Below are 26080 nucleotides of genomic sequence, written 5' to 3'. Positions count from 1 at the left end.
GAATGTGTAGCAGATGCTTTCTGCACATCCGACTTTATATTAGTGCTGGAAAGACTTGAGTGTGTATCAGAATGGGCAAAAAATTATTTATTTTTGTGTCAGAGAGACCCCATCCCAACTTGGGGTGAAGCTTATGTACTCAATTTTGCACAAGCACGTTTTCAGGGAAGGTAAGGTAAGTCCCTACAGAATTTTAGGGCTGTAAAAAAAGGAGAGATTTTAAGACTTTCTGGGCAGTGCATGGGGAAAGATAAACATTTTCAAAGGCCCATGTCAGGGAGCTGTCAGAGGCCAACATTTGCTCATTTTCCAGTTAGACATGGATTAGGTGATGGAAAGTGCTGAGATGAGGAGCTGGTTTTAAAACTCGGATCTCAGAATTTCCCAGGCATTCCCTTGAAATCTTCAGCCTGAGATACTATCTCACTAATAGGTATCTATTAGGCTGTCTGAAAAGCAATGTTTTCAAAAGATTTGAGGCAGTTGCTTTTTTGGGCGGATGTGGGTTGTTGTTTTTTTTTTTTTTTTTTGGTGTGTGTGTTTTGGGTTGTTTTTTTGGTTTTTTGTTTTGGTTTTTTTTTTGGTTCACTGTGTGACTGCAGTCCCTAATTAGCACTTTCAGGCAGAGTGATTCTGTTCACAGCATACAGGTGGCTAAATTCTGCTTAAATCCCTTTAGACACATAAACTGGGATGGGGTACAGCAAAATTTGGGGTGGACATTTATCTTTAATGCTTGAAGCACCCCCTCTCCCTTCTTAAAGGAAAGCTGTAACAGTAAGTCAAAGTCCCACATCCCTGTCTTTGATTGGTTTTCTATTTCTTGTGGAGTCCTGAGAAAAAAAGCAGTGACTGGTGTTTTCTACCAATAAGGAGGGTATGGGCAGTTTAAGGATTCTGTGTTAGTGATTTATATTTAATTTCATGAGCTGACAATTCTGTTTATTTGAAAGAATAAAGAAACATGGTGTTAACTTTGCAGTAAACTGGGAACTGCTGCTGAAAATTGCCAGTGGAGCAGTGGTCAGCTCAGTAATTCAGAAAGCAGCTGTTCTCGGTTTTCCAACAGCCAGATTGGTGTTACTTTTGTGGGCAATTATCTGTCCAAATCAATTCTTATTTTGCATATAGTTCACCAAAAAAGAGACATAAATGGAGACAGCAGAATACCTGCCCAGTAGGTGGAAAATAGTAAAAAAACCCAGAACATCGATATATTCAGCATTGTGTTTAATAGGAAGCTGTTACTATTGATTTTTATTTTTTATTTATTCACCATCCCTTAAAAAGGTTTGCATTTTTATAATGCTTTTTTGTCAGTATGTTTCAGCCAACTGCTTCTGTCTGTGTAATAGTCTCAGTGCTAACACTCATCAAAGTATACCAGTTGTTTCACAGTGCACAACTTAATGAAATGTGACTTAGATAATTTTTAGCAATTTAAGCATCCAGCAAAGTGTCATCCAAGGGTGCTGGTGGCAGACATGCAGGTGGAAGACTGAACACACCTGACTAAACTCCTCAAGAGGAGGGCTGGGGCCACCCTCCCTCATGGAGTGTGAAGTGCTGGCTCTTGCAGCCACCTGTATGCTAGGCCACTTAGGTCGAACCAAAACACCTGATTTTCAGATGTATGGGGGGGGGGTTAGGTTTTATCTCCTAAGTAAAGGCTAAATGATAGCAATCCATCACATTTCATGTGCCCAGCTCTGCCTCCATCTCTCCTTCAGAATAGCGTCCATCATCATAGTCTCTCTGATTATCTCCTGTGGCTTTGGAAGGAAAGCTTGAAAGCTGATTGATTTTTTTATTATTATTTTGTTGTTGTTGTTGTTGGGTGGTGGTGTTGTGTTAAATCATAAGGCAGAATCTTCAGTACCATTTTTTTTTATTTCACTGGAAGTTATGTTGGTCTTGTAATAATTCTTTCTGCCAGCCTTCCCTCAGAACAGCTGCAGAGTACTTAGTTTAATATTTAAGGGAGGACAGGAGATGCATTGCTTCTTGTCTTACTTTATTTTGTCTTTGGTGATTTTATTTTGCTGTACACTTACCACAGTAGTTCAGGAGCCCTTAAGAAACAATACTACTCTTCATTCCTTAAACACTGAAGAAGTTATCACTGTTGTGACCGGGTGGGTTTGCATTGTCATGTGAGTTGACTGTTAATGGACCGACTGTTCATTTCTATCGGCTTCACAAACAACCTGATCAGCTCATTACTGAGCTTAACTAAAGTGCTTCTCTTTCACTCTGCAAGAAAAGTACTTCTGAAGCAAGCAGATGGGCACTTGAGTGCCTTCACTATCAATGTGTACTGTGTACTGCACTTTAGATCGCTGGCTGGCAGTGATCCTAGCCTCTTCCCTTCCTGAGATCCTATACTGCTACGATTCAGCTTCATGGCTGCCCAGATTTCACATGTTCATTAAATAATGCAAGACTAAGGGAGACACACATATTCGCGCAGACACAGAACCTTAAAAAAAGAAGAAAGTTCTTACAGGAATTTATTTTTTAATGCTATTGAAGAAAGGAAGACTAAAAGTAAAACACTTTTTGTAGAAAAAAGTTAAAGGTAAATTGAATATTTTTGTTACTTTTTCGCTGCTTTCTAGGTCAGCATCTCATACAGAAGACTAATCCCTTATGACAGGTAAATACATTTTGCCGTCTTAATTGTTTGAGATAAAAATAAATCTAGTTTTATCTTCAAAACAAGTTTCTTGTAGCACTATGACTGCTATCATGTTATCTTTTTACTATTCTCTTCAAATTGTCCCTCATCCAATAGAATTTCAGTATTCTTTTCTCAATTAAAAAACAAACAAACCACACAGAACTGTATGAATCCCTACACCCCCACACCCTGATTTAAAGAACGAAGTCAAAATTTCTTAGTGACTAAGTATCCTTTATTGGCAGCGCTGGATGCACGGGGGATCCTTCTGCCGTGCATGTCCAAAGTAACTACCTTATATTTATACCGTAAAACAATGACTATTCAATTAACGCCTGTACATAGTCATTACCTAAACCCGCCTACTCTCGCTTCGTACGTTAATTAGCTTATCAGTCTTTTGTGCTTGCGCAAATTCTTCCAAGAATTGTGGGCAGAGGTCCTCGGAATGTGGGCGGTGGTCTTTGGGAGGAAGGCCGTAGGTCTTCCTCAAGGTGTACTTCTCACCTTTTGCCAGAAAATGCTGAGCTGGCTGTTTTCAATCAGCTCTTGCTATCTGTCTTTCCTCCTTGGGTGTTAAGATGCCGACAGATAACAGGACGTCCACAGCCTCGCAAGATGTTGGCAGACACACAATACACAGGGGATGGATGTCAACAGCCTCACAAGGTGTCGGGGGATAACAGGATAGCATTACAATATGTTGACAAACAACACACATTGAGGATGTCATTATTCTATGCCACAGTGAATTCATACAATATCACCCCCACACACACACACACCCCCTTGCAGGAAAAATCTAAACAACACAACACTATCTATTATTTTACATAAAATATATGCAGGTCAGAAGACAATCATAATCTGTGGATTCAAGTCGAGAATTTTTACATTGTTGCTCTGGTGTTTATTATGCTTCCATTCATTAATGAGGAGTAGTTGTATTTCAGTATCAGCAACATATGTTTTAGACAAATAGTGTTTAAAATACTTTAACAGTAACACTGGTTTTGTTCATCAAGGAAGGTCAAAGGCTCAGAGTTTGCATTTTGGTGTATGTAAGCAAACAGTACAAACAAGAGAAAAAGAGATCATGTGCTCTATCTCCTGGTTTGGAACATTTCCCATTGAAAGCCGATTCATATCAAGCATAGGGAAGAACTTGTAGCTAAACACTTTATGAAATAGGAAGAAGCAAGCTGAGAGTTTATGACAGGATAAGGTGCATGACTTAAGCTGGTAAATCTTGGCTTTTCACAGTAATGATTTAGGTAAAAAAGTAGTTAAAAAAGATAGGACTGTTAGGAGAACTGTCTTTTATGCTCTACCTTTCCTGTTGAACAGGTCAAGGATGGTTTTGTAGGCCTTCTGTACATGAGGAAATCCCATTTTGACAGAAGCAAAATATTTTCAGAAATGTCAATTTGCTAACATTTAAGACAAGGAAAGGATATCCTGCTCAAGTGTAAATGGAACTGTTGGAACATTTTGGAATGGAATGTTTTATTTTTCAGTAGAGAAATTCTTAGAATTAATGCTATGCAGTTGAAAACAAAATGATTTTATAACCTCATGTTTCTGTTAACTTCGGAGTGCTGTCTCCATAATTTATTTTTTTTTAATGAATAACTTTTTTCTTCATTCTATTTAATGGATTTTCTATCAGAATGAAAAACCTGGTTTCAAGCCCTTATTGAATGTTGTTATAGTTACAGTGATACAATGTCCCTCATGTGGGTTTACTTTCATGGGTTTTAAGTGCCTTTTATTGATTCAGTTAATGTTACATTCTAGCATGTGTAAACCCCACCCCACCCCCTGCCCCTGTTGAGACCTTAAAAGGAATCTCTGCTATTAGTTGTTTATTACTGTGTATGAAGAATGCCATATGAATCATTCTTGATGAGATTCTGTTTTGTAATGATCTAGTGAGACAGTGGTGAATCTACTACTCACAATTTATTACAGGATTTTTATTATATTTACCAAATGTTGCCATTTTGTTTGGTTTGCTACAAGTAAGTAGGAAATACAAGAGCTGTAGGGAAATACTCTGGGTCAAACACAGCTGTGACATCTTTGTGTAGCCCATCATCCTGGCCTGAAAAATAGAGCTTGATCTTATGAATTCTTTTTCAGAGAAACCCTAATGATAGCTCTTTAGAGCAACTTTATTAGGTTTCATCATCCGAGGCCCAATCCAAATCTCCTAGAATTCAACAGTATTTATGTGGGCTTCCATGGACTTTGGATCAGGAGGTGGAAAGGAGCTCCCAGTCTCATTACCAGTGAGAGCTAGTGGAGTTCATTTCAAAAGGCAAAGCAGATATTGATCTGCTGTGTGAAACTCTATTACATGGTCTTCTAAACACTTGGACTAAGCCCTGGAATTGTTGTACAAAGTTCTGGCTTAATATGCAAGTCACGTTGGCTGACCAAGTGTAAGCCTAACAATCCCCTGAAATTTTATATCCTACAGATTCTGGCTAACCTCCTTAACCTTGTTTCATGCCTAGCTACTCAAGAAATATTTTGGTGGTGTGTGTTTGTTTGGCAATGGATTCTGCTAGTTGTTAATGTGGACGGTTCGTATGTGTTAACCCAGACAAAGCACAATTTCAGGATCATTCTGAAGTGGCTCCAGTACAAACACCTTGTCCCCTTGACTCCTCCAGTAGTGTATGCGAGAATGTAATTTTGCCAGCCTGAAGTTAAGAAGTGGAAGCTATAGACTGAACCTGAGGTTCTTTTGGCATAGGAAGCGGGGAGAAATGGCCAAGCTTCCTAGAGTACAAGGGGAAATTGGAGGACACTGGCTTTGCTGCTCCTGGTGCCCTGGGAAGGATACCTGAGGATAAGGGTGCTGGCTCAGCAGCTAGCTGGGTGTGCTGGCTTGAAGGTGGGGGAACAGTTGCCCTGGGACACAGCCTAATACCACCCCAGCCTCAGCAGGGGCAGCAGCAGACCTGTTTCCCCAGTGTTTGCTGCAAATACAGATGACGTTTGCACCATGGCTATTGCTGTTCTCTCATCTGTTGTCTGAAGCAGCCACCCACGGGTTTTGTGCCTAAAGCTCACTCTCCTTTTCTGGTATTAATTCCCCTTTTTGTTTTCTTTTGCTTTAAATGACATATTCAATGCTGATTTATGTCCTCGCAAAATCAGTTGCAAAGACACATGGCTTTTTAAAGGCTTTAAAAATACATTCAGGGGATTGATTGTGACAATTCAACCTCTCCTCCTATGCTAACTTTTTAGTTACACTGTTGGACATAGAAAAAAGAATTTAAAAAAATATCAGTCTGGTTCAGAGATCTTAAAGTCCATCAACAATTCCAGAGGCGTTTAAGTCAAGAAAATCTGTGAAGGTCACTGTGAAGATTGGCAAGAAGCATTCTCAAAACAAACATTTTAAGAAGAATCGGTGTCAATTTAATCCACAATAATGAGGGCAGTAACATAAGCACAATTAAGTAATGGTGTTAAGTGTGAAAGCTTCTTAGCACTTTGTTCCTTAATAATGTTTATTTTTTTTCAGTAGCAGTTTCCTTATTATACAGAATAACATCTGTAAAGTATGGAAAGTAAAAAGTACTGAACATTAAAATTCTAAGACTCTTAATTTGTAAAAGACTGGCGTTTCCTTGTAGTTTTCTTGTTAGAGTAATTCCTAAATAACTTTGAAATTCATATATCCTTGAAATCATTGGCTTTTATTTATGTACACATTAGTGTCCATGAAAAAAGTTCCAGCATAATAAAATATATCCTAGGACTTTCATTTCTCTCAGTGATATATGGTCAATTTCTAGAGCAGTCTTTTGTCTTTTCTGTAGAGAGAAGCCTGCAGTAATGATGCGGGATTTTCCTGCATTTAAAATAGTAAAAGAAAAGTACTGTGTAGCCAGTATATTTCAGTAATTCTGATTTTTTTCAATCAGATGTTCAAAATTATCATTGTAAAATGGGTTTCAGGAAGGTGTAGGAAAATTATTTTCCCCCCACTCATTGTATATGGAAGAACTAGAAGAGTACAACCTACCAAGATTGATTTTTGCAGTCTGTGATGCAGTAATTCAGTAAAATTGAAATCTGATGTTTGTTGATTTAAGATTAGCAGTAGTCAGTCACAGGGAGAAAACAATGCATTATACACTTTTCTGATTTATGTTCATAATCCCTATAAAATGTCAGATTGAAGGTGACAAAGAGCAGATCTGCTGTGCAGGAATGTAACAAGAGAAACCTTTGCCATGTGACCTACAAATAGTTGCAGAACATCATTTTTGCTGACAGCTGAGCAGTGATGTTGTTTTCATGCTGGTAAATCTGAACACACTAAATGAATTTTGGTGACATTTACTGCTCAGATCCCAGCTTTTCTTCTTCCAGTCACATGCATAATACTCTTTTACCTATTCCCCGTTCCATGGCAACATACAGTGTAGATGCAATGAAGTGTGCTATTTGGGCAACTTCTTTCAGACTGACTCCCACAAGAATAGCTGCCATACAGCTTGTGGTTCATTGCTTAGCTACAACATAAAATACACAATGTACATGGCCAGAAGAAGAAAGAAATTAGATAAATCAAACACAACTAGCTTATAACTTTTTCACACACACACACCCTTTTTTTTCCAGTTGTTAAAGGCAAACAGCTAAATGACAACTAAGCTGCCTCTGAAATATGAATTTACACTGACATCAACTAAGTACTGTCACTAAACTGTTGCAGGTTATACAGGTCTTATGATCTGCTGGATATTAAAATGTTTTGAAGGCGGGATAGAGCACTTCTCAGCAAGTCTGTTCTTTACTTAGTCCTACCTTTCTGTTTGCCTAATGTGGAAAATTTTCCTTTCTTATATTTCTTCTTTCCAAAAAAAGACTGGTGTGCTTTTGGATTCTTCTAGCTCGTTTACTTAGTCCTTTTTACACTTAGTATGTTTTGGATAGGCAACATATTTTCAACAACATTATATATTTGAATGTGTACATTTAACCCCCAGTATCTAGTAGATGTTGAAAACATGAGGTTACTCTTAAAGGGAACAGATGAATAAATTATCTGTAACCATGACAAATAACGTTGCCACAAAACCTCATTCAGCCAATTGCTTTCCAAGTCTCTGTGTTCTACTGAATATCTACAGTTTGGGTTCTTCTTCCCAGCATGCATGGGGAAATCTCTCCCAAATCCTGAGTATTAGTTCTGTGTCAGTTTAGCAAACCAGCATAAATTGAAATGCTGTCTTTGCAGTGTCCTTAAGGTGCTTTTCAGCAGTAGGCCTGAAAATTTAGGAGAACTTGTTCACAAAATGGCTTTTCAGAAATAGGAGAAAAATATATCGGAGATTATTGTATAAACTCAAAGAGAAAAATCTGCTTTTATTTTTTCATTTTTAACTGTTCAGTCTGATGGTTAGAAGTAAAAAAGAGAAATCCTATGTTCTAAAAACAACTATGAGAAATACAGCAAAAAGGGAGAGTGGAAATAACTGCTGATAAAGCCAAATGCAGTAAGTCAGATCTGTGGCATATTTATCAGTACTGGAATCTTCCACCAGTATCCCAGGAAATTACCGGTACTGTGCAGTCTCCTAGGCTTCGTCTCATTCAGCGTGGATGGATTTCTTAAGGCATGAATGATTAGACTTTTCTGCCTTTTTCCACAGGTTGCTATGCACTTGACAAAGGTCAGCTCTTGTGTGGTAAGTGCAGTTTCTTTATAAATATCCTTGGCAAATTTCATGATGTTTCTTGTGAGTGGATAAGTCAGTGAGATTACACCCACCCACCCACCCACCCCAACAAATAGAGGACAGGATCATACAGTGTGACACAGTTGTTTGGACACATTTTTCATGCACACGGAGCTGGCAAGAAACAGAGTGAGCATAACTGTTTGAGCATTATTATTTGAGCATATTTGAGCAATATTGAGTATTGACCGCTAATAAATGGACATACTCTATCGAGTAGTATGGTGTACCAGTTTGAGTGTTGCAGTGCTTTAATGTGCTTGTGACCGTCATCTCATGTCAAAGTGGAGCAGAAAAGGTGGATGACCATGCTTCTGAGAATGACCAACTTTCTGAGGTTTTTTCTGCGGTACTAACAAGCCTACTAATAGATACATTTGCTCTAGTGTTAAGGAGAGTGATTAATCTTTGTGCTGAATTGCTATGGCATGCCTCTGCCTTTAATTTGCACACACTTTGAGAGTCAGTCCTAAAGAATAGTGTTAGTGATCATTCAGGGATACATTTGGCATACAAGTTGTACCAAGGGTTAAGGACTTCTGCTAAGTGGGCCTCGAGAGGTATGAGATTGGCAGAAGTAACTACTTCTGTCTGAAATTCCATGGCTTGTGCAGCCAGCAAAAATCAAAAACTTGTCTTATGACTGACAGAGAAGAAATACCAAGTCTTATACAGGATGAGAAAGGGTAGACACCATCTGCTGCTCTATGGAGTGGGATTATAAAATGTGTCAGTCATGCCATTGCTGAGAAAAGCAGAGAAAATGCTGCATGTTCCTGCATCTGTTATCACAGGTAAAATTTCCAGGGTACAAAACATGCCTGATACAGTGCAGGGAATGGTTCTGTGGGCCTCGGCACTCCTGCAGGTTCAAGCTCTAGATTCCAGGAATAGTCTCAGTCCTGATGGAGGAGGAAACATCCAGAGAATCACAAGGGAGATCTGGTATTTACTTTAGTTCTTGTCAGTAGAGGAAAGATAAAATATTTCTAGTCTAAGACTTTTTTTTTTCCTATGTGGTGTCATATTCATATTACTAAAGAAATGGCTTCATGTAGAAAGAATTTGAAAGCTCTCTGACTTAAAATTTTTACAGATATTGAAACACAGTTGTTCATCCTATATCTGTTCATAAGGGCAGATGTTCAAAATCCATGGCATTCAGGTTCTCAAGAGATCTGCATTCAATGCAGGTATCAGTGTTGTTGGAGGCACGCTCTCGGTGAAAGGCAGTCTGGCCAAGGTCAGAGGCCAGAAGGTCAGATTGGCAATGGGCAACTGTTACATGTGCAGAGAGTAAGGCAGGTTAAAGGGGCTGGGCTGTCCAGTACAAAGGTCCATGGGATGCCCAGGTGAATCCTCATGGTCTTTCTAGAAAAGGATAAGGCCTGGACCAGTGATGGTGTGCTGTTGGGAAAATATTGGAATAACTGAAAGGTGTTTATAATAACAAATCTGGTTTCCTACTGCAGTTTAGAGTCCTTTGAGGGATGCAGTTTGGAGTACTGATGAAGGATGCTTTGTGCATATCTTGTTACCTTGTGTTCAAGCCTCCTACTGCATAGATTTCTTTAAACAGGAGTTGATGATTAAATTTTTGAGTTACCAGAAATACCATTTTACTGATCACTGTGAAGAATATGGGTTCTCTTCTTCCCTTAGCTCTTAGTGAATGACAAAAATTCATGAGAAGTCAAAGAAGTGATATTATTTCATATTTGACTGTGAATGAGAATCTAGTTCATGCTGTAAGTTTGTAAGTTTTGGAATGCTAAAAGAAGAAAAGGGCAAAAATTTAACTGTGTTTTTCCTGTTCAACATTTTAATTTTATGTTCTTCCACAAGTATAGCATAGCCAAACCAGAGAGCATTTCTCTGAGAAATCACAGTTCCTGATAGTATTTATAGAACATCTATAATTTTGTAAAGATTTAATTACATGTGAACCCATGGCAAGAGCACTGCTGATCAGATTCTGGCTCTGCACTGACGTTTACACTGATGGATCGTATCTAGGCTCAGAAACGTTGCAGTCCATTTTTCACTAATGTAAGTCACAGACAGACCCACAATCATCTGATTCATTGAACAGTGGGTAACAAAGGTATGTTTAGGAATAATGTAAGGAATTTGATTGCCCTTCTCCTGGCCCTGCCTTTGCCCTTTAAGTACTTGGCTTTATTTAGTTGCAAAACTAGTAATACTGTTCTGTATGTCTGCTCTTTCTAGAAAAGCAGTTTCTATAGAAAAACACACAGAGAATCTTTCAGCAGATAGATATGGAAAAGATAATTTTATCTCAAGTCAGTTAATGTGAATCTATGTAGGTTTCTGTATTAATTTTAGAACAGAAGTACATAAAACCGAAAACATATTTTTGAGGTATGAATAAGAAAGAAACTCCTGTTCTCACTCCTAAGGAGGCAAAAGGTGAAAACTACTTGGGAAAACCAACAAAAACAACAAAAACCCCCAAAGAACACAAAACCTCTACCCAAAATAAAAGCTTTTTTTATTTTTTAATATGATATATATGCATACACATTATGCATATCTATATTGCATGTATTATATATTACATATGCTTTTAAGAAAAAAAAAAAAGTTGTAAAACTGCTAGGAGAATTTGGCAAATACATAGTTATTCATTCACAAATTACCAGGAAATTTCTGATTCTGGCATCATTTTTTTCAAAAAGAAAGGAGTCTGCCTTTCAGAAACCCAAAAGCACAGCTGGTCAAAAAAAATATCTTTCCTTTCACTAGGAAATGAACCATAATTTGAATGGCATTCACTGGAAGGGCATAAATATGGAAAGCTATGTTATCATTTCTTTGACAATCCATATTTTGAGAAGCATAATTTTCTTCAGTGACTTTTATCTGAATATGAAAGGATATTGTATTGAAAAAAGGAATCTGAAAATACTCCTTTGAACAGATTTAATTGGACTTTATTAGGTTTCAAAGAGTATTTAGTTATTTTTAATAATATGCAGGGAAATCTTTACATTGTATTGCTTAGATAAATAGATATTTAGAGAAAGAATATACAAATCATTTATATTAAAAGTAACTTTTAAGAAGTTTTGATAACCACTGCAGAAAGGAAAGCTAGGGGAACAGGAATTCTGGAATAAAAATTGATGCTAATTTTAAAGAACACCAGTTTTGGAGGATTTGATTACTTTCTTCAGTGAATTACAAAGAATAAGTAATATTAGTTTTCTCTCTGGGAGGGAAAAATACAACTGACAGTGGAAAATTCATGGAAAAAAAAGAGCAGAAACCACAAAATAATTTATTCCCTATATTTTATATTTTATTGAAGATTTGCCTACTAATAATGCTGATGTTGATGATCACATGGATAAACACCATGATCTCTCAGCTGCATTCTCTAATTCTTTGAAAAAATATTAGGACCTGATTAACAAAACCCCAATTATTCTAAGTAATTTTCTACTAGCACAAAGGACAAATTTAACATTTGTTTTTCGAACAGCGTTTATTTTAACTTGACTGTGATTGGTAAAAGGACCTCCAAGCTTCTGGTGTATATTGTAGAGCATATATGGGACTGATGAATCCTAATCTATATAGTAAATCTTCATAAAAGTTCATTTTAAAACCTGAAGGGAAAAAGAAAACACAAAAATTATTCATAATTGGATGAAAGTTGAAAGCAGTTACATGCTGTTAAAAACAGAGCTCTGATACAACTACTGAAACTATTTAATAAAGGCAAAACCTGTAGTTTTGTAATCCTATAACCCTTATAGGTTTTGTAACACTGGTAGTCACTTGGTATAAAACAGATCTACTATTCCCATTGACAGACATTTTATTATACGTGTATAAAGTTCTATCTTCAAATGTACCCAAACTGTTTGGAAGATCAAGCCCTACATCTTCAATCTCCTGTTGAGAAAGAATAGAAAGAAAGAGTGAGTGACATACTTCTAAGATTAATTTATATAGACCATAAATATAAGCCTAGTGGTCTGACCCTTAAATTAATACTTGCATTTGGTTGCAAGGCATTTTTCTTCTACAGCATAGTAAGAAACCATTTATCTTAACTTTCTTGCTAAGTCTGGCTGTTTCTATCCTTATGATAAAATGAGATTCTAACTGCATTTGATCTTGTTTCGCTTTGAAAATTTAAGGGGAAAAGTATTATGGAAAATGATTTTAAAAAAAAAAAAATACTGTGCCTATTCAGTGGTTTAAACGTTTCTCATAATGATTAAAGATATTAATCTTCCCTTCTTTTAACTGTTCTGCAAGATTTCAATTTTAGTGACTGTTTTTCAAAGAGCAAACAAAAGTTTCCCACTCTTTTACCCAACTGAGTGAAAAGAAGAATGACTTTTACAAAAGAGATATAGATGACAGCTGAGTACAGTACCAAAGAAAGCATGCTGGCTGTTTGCTTGACTTCAAAAGCCTGTCTATTAAAATCTCAAAAATCAATGATAAAAGGCTCTTGCAAGATAAAATACTGATACCAAGATGCAGGCATAGCATTTATATATAGATATTATGAAAATAGGAAGCCATCAGCTCATACATTGCTTTATTATAATATTGAATATTGATTATATAAATATTGTATTGTGACATTAATAAAAATAAAATACACTTATTACATTAAATTTCTATTTGTAGAAATGCAGTGTATTGTAAGTTTGATATTGTTAGGGACTGAATTATGCAGAATGGCTCTATTTTATAATCTACAATTACATTATGTAGGCTCACTGACTGCTGTACTTGATGGGAAACTCCAGCACTGCTCCTGTGTGGGCATATTCACTACTGGAGTTTTCTGGGTTCAGCACTGTCCTTCTGATGCATGCTAATTCTCAAAAGCATCCTTCCTAAACACTTGCAGAATTAATTATATTCTGCATATTGTAAATTGTTTATTATATCTTCTGTACTACTATGGCAGTACAAACTAAAGAGAACTGAAAGCATGGATATAATCTGTCATCTGCTGTATATGATCAGCTGGGGCAAGGCTTAATACTACAATTTATACTATAACATTATGCCATTATAAGAATATATTTTTATATATCATCTAAAATATATAAAACCAGGGAGATTATAGAGCATTTAGAGGGTATATATATAAAAAGAATGTGTGTGAATATGTGCATACACATATACACATGCGTTTATTTATAACATATAGCTGCTCAAGTCAAGTTTGGGGCTCATTGTTCTCAGGATTGAATATATTTCCAGTAAAATACAATTACTCCAACAAATTTGTTTGCTATATGAAATGATTAGACATACAGTCAAAGGAAAGGAAACAGGCACTGCAGCAGATTGTCTTGCTCAGGTAATGGGTGATTAGTGTTCACTTTCATAGCCGTCAGACCATTAGTATGTACATTATACAGTAAGGCTTCTGCCCCAGGCATGGCAAGAAGGAAAAAATCCAAGGTCGTGAAGGTCAGTGTTTAAAACCTGATTTTTTTCTTTAGGAATTTTATGAATGAATACAATCTACTTCCATTAGTATTATTCATGAAAAAGAAATTGGAAGTTGAGTAAAGAAATAGCAAGCCATAAGCTAAAAACTAAATACAGAGATCAGTCCACTGGAAGCAGACATTTAAAGTTCAGGTAAGCAGCAAAGGAGAATAATAACAGTTAGTATCACAGTGATCCTTTAAACAGTCCTCATTGGGAAACTTCATTGTTCTATAAGGAACATTTTCCTTCCCAGATAATATAAAGAATCATTTAAATTTTCTATGCTTTTGCTGTCACTATACTCTCTCCTTTGAATATCCTTGCTAGGTGTTGCTAAATTGCCTTTTGTATGCTTAGGTATCATTTATAATAGACAAGAAACCCTTTAATGCTGTTGTATTTTATTCTATAAAATCATCATAAAGTGTTAAAAAAATGAAATATTTTCTACTTTTTTTCTGGAAATTATATTTCTTGCATTACCAGGAATACATGTAATGGTGGTATGCTATGGTTTCCTCTCTTGATTTACTAAGTGTTATGTCACACTGTGACATTGTACGGTGCTCTGATCACCTGCTGAATTACAGCTTTTTTTCGTGAATGGCTGCAGGTTCAAATATCAGAAGGAATCTACTGTGTGTTTCACCTGAGCCCTGTAAACGTATTAAAATACTTTTGTAATGCAGAGCTGTTAGTGTATGTCAGATTTAGTTTATTATTATGTTGCCCAAAGCTTTTGTGTCCTTTCTGCTGATTCAGAGTCTTATTTTGGGGAATGTTATTAATACATATTAAAAATAATACTTTAGACAAATTTAGATACAGCATACCAAACCAAATGTTAAAATGACAACCCCCTCCCCAATAAGTTCAATACAGTTTGATATTTTATTATATATTAGAGCGTTAAAAATATATTGGTTGTTTCAAAGACACGTTTCGTTTTGTAAGATAGAAATGGCTTAAATATATGGTAGAATATGATGGATTTAGTGTTCATTAAACTGAACTAATTGCATAGAGTATTTAGTAAAACAAGAAAATCTCTCAGAACATTCATCACTCTACTGTTCCTCAATAAAAGTTGTGGAATGATTCAAAGTAGGCATTTAATCTCTGTAGGACACCATAATTGGAGCTGTCAGATATAAAGTATTGTTTTCTCCCTGTTCTTCACAGTTTGTTTCCAAGAATGAGCTGAAATTGTCAAAACTGTCATTTTCAACTCTCTACCTTTCTAGACCATTTCATTTGCAGAAACAAAACTATTAGTAACATTTTTATTTGTTGAGAAACAATAAAGTCAATTAAGTAAATTGAAGGATTATGTTCATTTCACTAGGTAGATTCTTATGCCAGAAATAGCTTAAATGCATAACTGGGACTTTCTAAGAAATAACTAGTTAGCATCACCACACAAACTAGCCCTCCATATCTAAGTCGGAAGCTTTACTAGATTATGGATGGTCAAATTCAGATTTATTTATTCAGAGATACGAGTATTCACAAGTGGCTCCCAAGACAGGAGGTGAGGAATTCCTGGGACATGGGTTTGTACACTGTGCACAAGTTGTCATTGCCATCTGATGCACACAAAACTGCCTGATATTGATAAATTAACATGCTAAGACACTGATACTACTTTCTATGAAAGTCCAAATCAGTGCTAGGATGCTTGGAAGTTGTCCCATTTCTCATGATGCAGAGTTTAGTTATCCCCTGAGCATACTTCAGAGGTTGGAGAAGCTGCTCCCAGCTTCCTTTGATGTTTATTATAAGCACAAGGTCCACCTGGAATCATGAACACATGCTCTGAGGAGAATGAAAAGCTGCTATCAACAAGACTTGGAATTGAAACTTTACATTGACAATTGACTCCCTTCAAATACCTATCATTCCTGCAAGGTGGTGCACATTTCTTCTGTTTGGCCCAGATAAAACATTATTTTCAGTCATTTCCCAGTTATTTGAGATAGGAAAGAAAATTGAGAAGATTTTCTAAAAGAAGAGAAAAATTAGTGGGGGGATTGTGCCCTTCAACAGATGTACTCAGGGTGTGCAACTTTGGAAATTAAGGCACCATGAGAACAGCAAGTTCACAGCAGTACTGAAGTACTCATATGTATGCAGTCTGTCTTAAAATGTAATTATACCCAAAATTCCATTTTTGTGGAAGTCCCAAGCCAGAGACATGCGTCATGTAGGTGACCAAAATCAACAGCATTACCCCAAAACTAGAGTTTGATTTTTATCACATTGACTTATGAAACCTTCAAAGATGTAGCAGTCTTCCTGCAGATGAAGGTTATTGATAGTAGATAACAAGGCTTCAGAGGAAATGAATGCATATATTTTCCTCTTTCAGTAACTGCCTATCGTATGGAGATAATTGTTTAGAACCACCTCCAATTACCAATAAACTAAATAAAAGCTTCAAATAGAAATATTTTATGCCCTAAAATAAATTAATTGCTTACAATGGGCAGTATCAGCAAGCCGACTGTGATTTTTATATTGATTCTCTTAAAGCTTTTTATGGCTAATAAGCTGAGACTGATAAGTACAAGGATTATTATTCATATAACTAATAATGATTTAGAGAGTCTTCATCCATAATTACATTCATGGTTAACCCCCCCAAGCGCTATTGAACAAAATTCTGAAGGCTGTATTTGAGCAACATCATATTGACTTAAACCTCAGTTGCATCTCTTTGTCCAAGGTCGGTTTTAGTGCTGTAGTGTTTTAGACTTGTATTACTGATTTATTTTCTGTTGTTTTTTGCATAATGTTGCACTGTTACTGTGTTTATACAAAACAAAACCAGCTATAACAAGAAAGCCCCGACCAAAGCTGTGTATGGCTAAAGCTGTATAAATTAGGATAGGTTCTGAAACAAAAAGTCCATAAGAAAGACTTATATCTCCTGTGTGTCTGAGAATATAGCATGAAGTGACCTCTTTGCTCTCTAAAGGAGTACATCTAAACCACAAATAAATTTAAATTGAATAAAATGGTTTCCAGGCTAACTAAATACACACCAAAAATAGATGAATGCTTGAAACAGTGTCCTGATTTAACCCCAGTAGGAACTAATTACCACACAGTGGCTCATCCCCCCACCTCCCACCCCACCCAGAGGGGTGGGGAAGAGATTCAGGAAAAAAGTAAAGCTTGCGGGCTGAGATAAGAACAATATAATAATAACAACAACGACAACTGTAATTGTAATGGAAAGAGAGAGAAAGAGAGAGGAATAACACCCCAAAGGAGAGGAAAAAAAAAACAACCCAACCCAAAACCCAAACAAAAAACAAAAGGAAAAAACCCCAAAGCAGCGATACACAATGCTCACCACCTATTGACCGATGCCCAGCCAGTCCTCGAGCAGTGATTGGCAGGCCCAGACCAACTGCCCCCAGTTTATACACTCAGCATGATGCCATATGGTATGGAATATCCCTTTGGCTAGTTTGAGTCACCTGTCCTGGCTCTGTCCCTTCCCAATTTTCTGTGCCACTCCAGCCCTCTCGCTGGCAGGGCCCAAGGAACTGAAGTGCTTGACTTAATATAAATGTCACCCAGTATCAGACAAAACCATCAGTGTGCTGTCAACATTGTTCTCATACTAAACCCAAACCACAGCACTGTACTAGCTACTGAGAAGACAATTAGCTCTATCCCAGCTGAATCCAGGACAAACACGGAATTATCTTGGTATCTGAGAAGCAATTGCACGGTCTGCAATGGACTTCCAGTATTACATTGAGTAAGGCCTCTCTCTTATCACTTTTGCCATAACATGGAGGAGGATATAGCTCTTCTGCCTAATGAGACTAACAAATAGTATTATGAAATACGTAATTCTCAAATATTAAGGTGTGGTGTTTTGACCTTGGTTGGACACCAGGTGCCTTACCAAGCTGCTCTATCACTCCCCTCCTCAGCAGTACAGACTGGGAGAAAATAAGATGGAAAAAAACCCCTTGTGGGTCAAGTTTAATGAAACAATATCAAAAGTCATGTGCACAGAAACAAAGGGAATAAAAAGATTTTCTTTCCATAAAAATAGAAAGATTTTTTCCCCATCTTTTCTTTTTCTTCCCATCTACAGGCAGTGTTCGGCCACTTCCTGGGAAGCAGGGCTTCAGCATGCGTAGCAGTTGCCTGGATTATTAAAATGATTAAAAAATAATTTTAAAAAGGAATTCAAAGTATCTTCAATATCTTCTGTGAATGTGAGGGTTAAATAAAAATATGTAGTAGCTATGCATAGGGACATTTTATAGAGATAAAGTGTAATAAAACCTCTTGTAAAATGTCCTATAATTTATAAAATTAGGTGGTTAGTGAAGAAAGTTACATTTGTGCTACTTCCAAAAGCAGTCCAGAGAACCTCATGGAACAGATCTGTTTAAATATCTTACAGATGACTGCTCTAACTATGCTCAGGTAAGTCTGGTACACATAAACTTATTTGAATATTTTTCTATTAACACTTGTTTAAATCAAAGCATCATTTGACCCAAGCTATTTATTGTTTGCTATTGAACACACAAAGGGACCAGAATTGTCTATATAAATTAATCAATGCTTTTACTTTAGACAAATTACTTGTTTAATATTGCCTTCTCTAACAAGAATGTGCAAGAAGTGGTTTACAGCAGAGAAACAACTGAAACCAACAATAAATAAAGAAAAAAATCACACACACACAGAGAATAATGTTATTGGCAAGAAAATATATTGATCACACAGACAGGCAGGCACATGTCTGGATAGTGGTTTGATACCAGTGTGCTAAGAATGGTAACAGATTTTCCATGAAATAGAAAAGAAAAAATCAGTATTTTTCAAAGGGACAAAATATGCAAACGTAGCTACTAGTGCAGTACCATCATGTCTTTAACTGTATTGTCTTTGTCTCTCTGTGTTTCCTACTTTGGGAACCTCAAGTGACATCATGTCTGGCAAAAATCAGCAATGAATAATGTATGTTCTTTCCCTTGAAGAATCCAATGCTGAAATATTAATTAGTTTTCTGTGTTAGTCCTAGATATCTTTTCCTCAGCAAAACCTTTACAGAACGAGGCAAAAGATTTGTCCCCCACCTCCCTAAAACTCTAAACAGAAGAGGCAGTAAATGGCATCAACATATTTTGAACATAAAAAACTCTAAGCAAAAGCATATGATTAAGTCCAAGTATAATTTCACCCTGCAAATACTTGCTGGTCTGTGGGACTTTTATGCAGGAAGAAGGTTCATTTCTCAACTAATTTCAGTGATACTGTTTTGAATGGGAAAAAGCTTTCATGCAGGCTCCGTTTCTATTAATTGCAAGTTGCATACAATTTGAACGCTAAATGTTCATATGCCTTCTCATCTTTTTCCATGACACACATGATGCAAGCTACTAGAAAAAATAATTAATCTGTTATATTAATTCATATTAAAATAGAACTAGTCAATACTTTAAAATTGTATCAGCATCAGATTCTGAAATGCAAAAGACTTTGACAGAAATTAAAACCTATACAAGCAGTATGTGTAAATTATGGGGTTTTGCCATAAATAAGACTTAAAACACTATGTTGATAATTTGTTTCTGGATGTTTCCTTTCAGATATTAAAACTGGTAAATTAGAATGGATTGATTCCTGAGATGCCAAATTCTCAGTGAAGGCAAGGAAAAAACAAACAAAATATTAATCTTGTACTAATTTCCTGATCTCTATTCTGCAGTCAACAGGAAAATCTAAGAGGTGACAGTGTTAATTTTTCATTTTTAAAATTATTATTATTTTGTTTATGAACTGAGGATCAAGTCTGACATGAAACTATATGGTTTTTGATTGTTTCATATATTGAATTGCTTAATTGCTAATGAGTCTGAATGAATTTACTGACATGATTCTAAACTGCTGGGTGCTTTTGAATAGGTATTGTATGAATACACTAGAATTATATAAATATGTGAAAATGCAGTAGTGCAAGAAGTATTGTTTTAAAATACAAGGATTTAAAATCCTGTAGGACCAGATCTTCAGCTTCAGAAGAGCTACAGCTTTTTAAAGCTGCTAGTAAAACTAAACTGTTTGCTTTTTCAAACATGCCTTTAAATCTCCATGAAGATTGCATTTCATGCATATTTGATTTCCACTATTTTAATTTTCTTAGGCAAGAAAACATTGCCGTACTTTTTTGACATGTTTTGATCTAACTTTACACTTATGCAGGGGATTTGCAGGGGGGGTAACCCATAACGTCATAATTGAACACTAAGAATAGGATGCACTTTCAAAACCAGTGCATATGCGCTTGGCAGGTTGCTGAAACAGGGAAATATCACCTCTGTAATTTGCAGTTAGTGCCATTCAGTACCACGCTGCTAAACTACAGTTCTGCACTTTCATATCCTGATTCAGTTAGATCTCTAACAAATAATGAAAAGAAAAGGAAGAAAGAAAGAAAGAAAGAAAGAAAGAAAGAAAGGAAGGAAGAAAGAAAGAAAGAAAGAAAAAAGAATTAGAGGTGGTGTTTTTTGTTTTTTTTTTTAACTATTAATCCTTTGTATTCTTTATGGCAATAAGAAAAATATATTTACACACAGTCATGTTAAAGGTGTGTCTTAAACCAACAACTAGTACAAATGCAATGATAAGGCTGACAGATAATCCTCTCACTATTTGGCTTATTTAATAATTAATGGAAAATTGAGAAAAAAAAGCAAAACAAAACAAAACAGAAAGTATTTTCCATTCATGCTTTTCAGTGTTTAGTCTAGCAAAACATTTAGTCAGAAATGTGTTCCTGCAGTCAAAGACCTGCAGCTAAACTCCTGTTGGTATATTCAATTGGGTTAGGATATCAGAATACCAGAACAGATTTCCTTGGATTTCCATGTAAAGGGATAGATTATGTCCAAAGATGTGGTTTTAATTTGTTCTCTCCCTTTCAGTGGCTAAATTTTGTTAACCAGTTCAAGAACAGAATAAAAATTTTACTGCTCGCCTTTGGCTTTTGGGCGGTTCAGTATGCTGTTTTTACCTGATCTAAAAATTACAAACTGAATTTCTTGGAATTTGGGTGGGTTTGGGGTGGGAATGTTTTGGAGAGTTTTTTGTTTGTTTGTTTGGTTGGTTGGTTAGTTTGCTTTTGAGGGATTTGGGGTTGTTTGGTTTTGGTAACTCTAATGGAGGAAACTATCTTTTTTTCTTCGTTTTTTTCACTCAGCGTGCTGAAAATTTCAGTCAGTATTTTAACCTGTACATCTCTGTTAATGGTGAATCACACACAATAATTGTTCACTACAGATTTTGAAGAAGGCCTTAGTTGGCACACAAAAATGTTGTAAAACTCTTTATATAGCTTATGAACATAACCTCAGTGACTCTAGAAGGGGCCTGAGTAGCATCCACAGAGCTACTTGAAAGGAGAGTCATGGGCTTCACTCTCTAAATAACTAAATATACTTGTAAATGAAATTAATAGCTAATATTATTGAACTGTACAAACCAGTTATGGGCATGCTATCAGTTAATACACAGCTGCATTTCCCGCCACCCCCTCACACACCCCCCCCTTAAACACCCAGTGGAATCATGTAATTAGACTATTTCTTCATAAGGTGTCTGAAACCACTTTAAAGGTAAAAAGGTTCATAAGAACAAGAAAAGGAAAACAAAACCCAGAAGACTGAGGAGTCAACAGAGGAAAAGTAGCCACAAAATAACATATAAAAAATATTGTTCAGTTCAGTCCTCAGATAATAAGAGAAGGAGTAAATCATCTTTATTATACACTGCAGTAGGTGATCTGGCCATCATCATGCTTGGAGATGTCAGAGCTGATTCCAAATTGTTCTATTTCACTAGTACCTGGACTGTGTGTGTCCTTAGTTGTTGAGTCCCTCTTCCTCTTGTTATCTGGGCAAATATGTTCTTTTGTTCCTTTGTGGGTTTTTTTGGTTTTTTTTTGTTTGTTTGTTTGGTTTTTTTTTTTTTTTTGCTTTGCTTTGTTTTTGTTTCCTTTTCTTTTTTTCATTTGGCTACATCCAGCCTTTATGGTAATTCTTTTTTTTTTAACATATTTTTTAAAGTTAATTTATTTTTGTCCTGAGGCATTTTTACTGCTCTACAGAGCTTTGAACTGCTGTTATACAAACATATTAATATAGCTAAGTCATAGCTCACACTGGTCAACAGGGAGAAAACTACAAAGCATTGACTTCCAGAATTAGATGCTGTCATGATTAAAGTAGCTGGACACATTTTATCTGAAGTTTTTATAAGATGACAGATAGACCTTTTTTCATTCCATAGGCATTTTTCTTTAGAAGCAATAATTTCAGTGGGGGAAAGCCTAAAAAAGGAGAAAAAAGACAAATGAAAAGCCGACAAGCAAGAAAGACTCAGACCTGAGAACAGTACAGATAAAATGCTAACAGACTTTCTTTCCCTTTTGGGTTTGCAGACTGTTGTTCTGCATAAGGAATATACTGTTTAGAGCCTATTGGAAATAACACGTTAGATATCAGGGTCTATATTAATCCATAGCTCCCTCCTCCTAGACAGGAGGCCCTATATAAGATGTAGACAGATCATCTGAAGTTTCTGAAGTACACAGTAGATGTAAAATATCCTGAAATGTTATATTATACAATACTAAATCAAGTATTTTCACATTAAATACCATTCTCAAATACTTAGAAATTACCTCTAATTTGAAAGAGACATGAAAGAGGAATGCCAGAGGTTAGTTGAATGTGCAAGAGATTCTGACTGACCAAAACAGGTTAAAGAATACAGAAGAGAAATACAAAGGTAAGCAACTAATGAAACTTCAAAGTTAAGGAGCAACATTGCTACTTTTTTTTTTTTTTTTTTTTTTTTTTTTTGGATGATGATGATGGGGAGTGAATTTTCCCTCTTTGGCTGATCAGAATGGAGATCCATTTGTGGGAAATGTTTATGTTATATATATACACATACAGTGTGGATCCCTCTGATAGCCAGGCTTAAACACACAATGCTCCCAGAAGCTGGTCCTGGACCTTCACTCTGCCCAGTCACTTCCCACACAGACACTCAAACACTGACGCATCTTAGTCGACCCGCAGACCCCACAGTCTCTCTGGCAGTTGTACAAGACTCCTCTAATCCAGTAGCCAAGTCATCCAAATAACTTTCTCTGGGATAAGCATACACATACCACAGGCCACTTACCCCTCTACTTAAATGATCTTGCTTGGTATTTGGTAGTAATTGCCCACTGACATCCCTGTCCACACTCACTGCAGTTACTGCAGCACAGAAACATGGGCACCTAGAACCTGTGGTCTGGCTCTGTACACAGACATGCATGCCAAATAGAGACCCCAGCCATGAAAGTAGTCAGACATGGAGTATAATGAGAAGACAGGACAGACTCTGCTGACCAGGTACACAGTGTTGCTGGACAAGCTTATAAACCAGCAACCTGTTCATATACAACCATAATCTTTTATCCCCTTAGCCATCTGTTTTCCCTTGTGTGTTCCTCCCCAGAACACTATTTCTGGTTTTGGTTCCTCCCTTAAGCATCCCATAGTAAGTCTTGTGCAATCCCAAAATGCTCTTCCTTTGCTCCTCATAATGAGTCCCATATTCCTTAGGCAGTAAACCCTCCCTCTGTAATGTGGTCCAGAAAGCCTCTCTTTTTGACTGACAGCACTGTATCTCACCCCAGTCTGATCACTTTCTGGGGGGGACTGGGGCCAGGGTTCTGTTTCTTTGAGCAGGTTATTGAGGTTCCCCAACCTGAGCTCTTTCACATGTGTCCGGAGAAAAGCTTTTCATCACATAACCTAAACGTTTATATATCAGTTTTGGACAGAAAGAAGCTACAATATGGAGATCCCATTGCTCAAAACCATTTGTTTTTCTTCTGAGCTTGCAGTCCTACCTGTTATGAGCTTATCATATATAAAATCAAAGCAAGTCTTTCTGCAACTGTAATGCAGCAAACTGAATGTTAGCTGTAGGAAAAATATGGCTAAAAAGGAAAGGAAAAGGAAAAAGGAAAAGGAATGAAGGAAAAATTAAAGGGAAAGGGGGAAGGGGAGGGGAGGGAAAGAAAGGGAAAGGGGAAGGGAAGGGAAAGAGAAGGGAAAGGGAATAAAATGAAATAAAATAAAACAAAATAAAAAAATAAAAAGAAAAAGAAAAGAAGAAAAGAGATGCATTCTTCTTCATAGAGATAAAAAATACAGTATTTGTACTGCAACAATATCCTGGTATCCCAGATAGGATTAAGAGCACTTACTAAAGATATAGACACGGCAGATGTCAAGAAATTTGTTCTCTGTAAAAGTGGATAGGGTTGTACAGAACTGTAACCAAGCTCTTCAATATATTCTTGTATATTCTTCTCACTGCTTGATTTAGCATGATCTGCAGAGGGGAGGAAATTAATTACTTTCTCACAAGGGAAGGCTCCAGGGTTTTTATTGTTTTGGGGAGAGGCAGTAGGGTAGAGCTCAGTGCAAAAAAATTAAGCTGCTTGAAAAGATTCAGTCTTTAAGCCAACAGATTCTATTACTTGAAATGGAGGTGAGAAAGAAGCCACAGCAGAAACCACTTCATTCTTGCCAATACCCCATTAGACCTTTGGAATAACTTGTTCTCAGTTTGGCTTCTCGTCCGTTACAGAGGATGCACTTTGGGTACTTTTGTTGCTTTACAATTGCCGTATGGAGATAAAAATGTTTGGATTTCTCCCACAGAATTCCATGTGGTGAGGGAAGAAGTTATTAGCTCCCCTTTCTAAAATGATTGCCTATTTGAAGCCATTTAGAAGCTATAGGCATTTTGTTTAAATTCTATGCAGCATATTCTGCCTTTAGCAAGAAACTGTAAGGGTTATCATTATTACCTATATATATTAGTTTGCCTGACAGTTATAACACTTGTTGCTTTAAGACTTTCACTATAATTGAAAATAAAAGTCTGTCTTGTTCATATGTGTTTGAGGTAGCAATGGTAATGCTTGTAAGCCAAGCTAAGTGAACTGTGGCAAACAAATAAATATTTAGGAACTAGGAAAAGGTCAGGGGTCAGTAAATTAAAAAAACAAAAAGAAAGAAAAAGGAATCCTTTCATAGTTCCTCTGCACTAATTTAACAATTATTTAAATGTCCTCTGGCAGCATTTGTAACAATCGTATAATGACTTTCCCATATTTAAACCATGGTAATTAAAATGTGCAAAGAGTATTTCTTCTTCCTGCTGCAATATAATGTTTTCACTTGACTGAAGCTGAACTGCAATTTGGCCTTTATGTTGTAAGGAAAAAAAACCAGGACTGCTGGGAGCAAATGGATCAATTAAACAATGTTCTTTTGTAATGAGGGTTACATCATTCTGCCAATGCTAAAAATCTGTAGCTGAATCTGTCACTAATGATATATGCCATCTTCTTAGCCCCATGGTGCTAACCTATCAGGAAGCAAATATCAGGCTTAGCTTTCTATTGATCCTTGCATGTTCTGTTTCACAAGTCAGTAAAAAATGCAGCTCATTATAAAATACTAACTTTAAGATGAGAGGCTACTGGAGGCTGAAAACGGCAATACAAATATTGGGATGAAAATGTTATTTGTGAATACTTCTCCTTCCTCTAAACTGTTTTCCCATTTTGCATCTTGCCTTTTAGACAGCAGTATTGTTGTATGAAATCACAACCAAGCTCCCAGGGTGTGGCACTAGGGCAAACACCAGTTTTGGTGATAGCAGGCATATGAAGCACTATAGCGCAAGATGTCAGTGATCAGTTCTGCATATATAACTCCGAAAAAAAGGAGAGCTTGCATGAGTTGTGGGGTTTGTTATAGCCTTATATACCTAGACAGGAGGCAGGTCCATCTGTGCTGTTAGTTGTGGTTGTGAGGTTTGGGCTGGCCACCTAAACACTGGGACCTGGAAGGCATACAAGGAACAGTGGTAAATGTAGGAACCTAATCACAGTGAGAACAGAGCACACTGAGCTGACTGCTCCATAGGATCGTCCAAGGAGGATGATCAAGGAGGATGGAGTGAAACCCACCAGGAGGGATCAGAAGGGAAACTCTCTCCCTGTAATACCCTGCAGACTAAAGGG

General features: G+C 36.6%; 1 long non-coding RNA gene across 1 annotated transcript; it reads left to right on the top strand.

The window, feature by feature from the left end:
- The first annotated feature begins 512 nt into the window (after window positions 1-512).
- On the top strand, window positions 513-24162 carry LOC308061342. Its single transcript, XR_013927179.1, has 2 exons — window positions 513-18396; window positions 19569-24162. It is a non-coding gene; the product is annotated as an uncharacterized lncRNA (long non-coding RNA).
- The last annotated feature ends 1918 nt before the right edge of the window (window positions 24163-26080 follow it).

This window comes from Falco punctatus, assembly GCF_963210335.1.
Source record: "Falco punctatus genome assembly, chromosome: 3".
NCBI lineage: Eukaryota > Metazoa > Chordata > Aves > Falconiformes > Falconidae > Falco > Falco punctatus.
The sequence above is the reverse complement of the archived record's forward strand: the minus strand, read 5'-3'. Positions and strand labels throughout refer to the sequence as shown.